This window comes from Chinchilla lanigera, unplaced genomic scaffold (assembly GCF_000276665.1).
Source record: "Chinchilla lanigera isolate Chin_1 unplaced genomic scaffold, ChiLan1.0 scaffold00059, whole genome shotgun sequence".
Classification (NCBI taxonomy): domain Eukaryota; kingdom Metazoa; phylum Chordata; class Mammalia; order Rodentia; family Chinchillidae; genus Chinchilla; species Chinchilla lanigera.
Genome location: NW_004955460.1, coordinates 9335836 through 9336511, shown reverse-complemented (window position 1 = coordinate 9336511; position 676 = coordinate 9335836).

Sequence of the window (676 nt, the reverse complement as noted above, 5' to 3'; positions counted from 1 at the left end):
ATATTATATTATATATGACCCAATATACATAAAGTTTTCTTATTTCAAAATGTGATCAAGACTTAAAAAAAAAAAAAACTAAGCCATCTCATGATCTTTCTTGGTAAAGAAACTTGGAAATCCTGAGTGACCTTTCATGGCCGCCGCCTCAGGTCAGACTGGCCACATTCCAGTGCTCCTTGGCTCTACAGAGGCGTGGCCCCTTCTGTGGTTCCAGCACCACGAGTCCTGGCTCAACCCAGCTACACAAATGCCCACAGGGCAAATCCACGGCCTCTGCCTTTGACTAAAGAGGAAACAGCCCAGGGAGAAGGGCTGTCCATGCAGGTCACCCATATATGGTGTGACATATGCATGGCGTGGCACAACCAGGCCTGGCTCCCTCTTGGGTGGAGGGGCTAAGGGAAGCGGTGAGTGACAGCGACGATGGATAGGTGCTCATCCCGGATGGAGCCAGGGTCCCTGTTGAGTACCACACCCCCTGGCCTGGACGAGACCCTGACCTGCCAGGTGGTTGCTGATATCTCCTCCTGGGCCTCAGTCTCCACATCTGGAAAGTGGCCTGTCAGTGGGACCTGCTGGTGGTTTCCAGAATATCCCAGGGCAGGGTGTGAGTTCCCTACAGAACCCCACGGTCAGCTCCAGCTGCAGCAGCACTAGATCTTTCTGCTCTTTT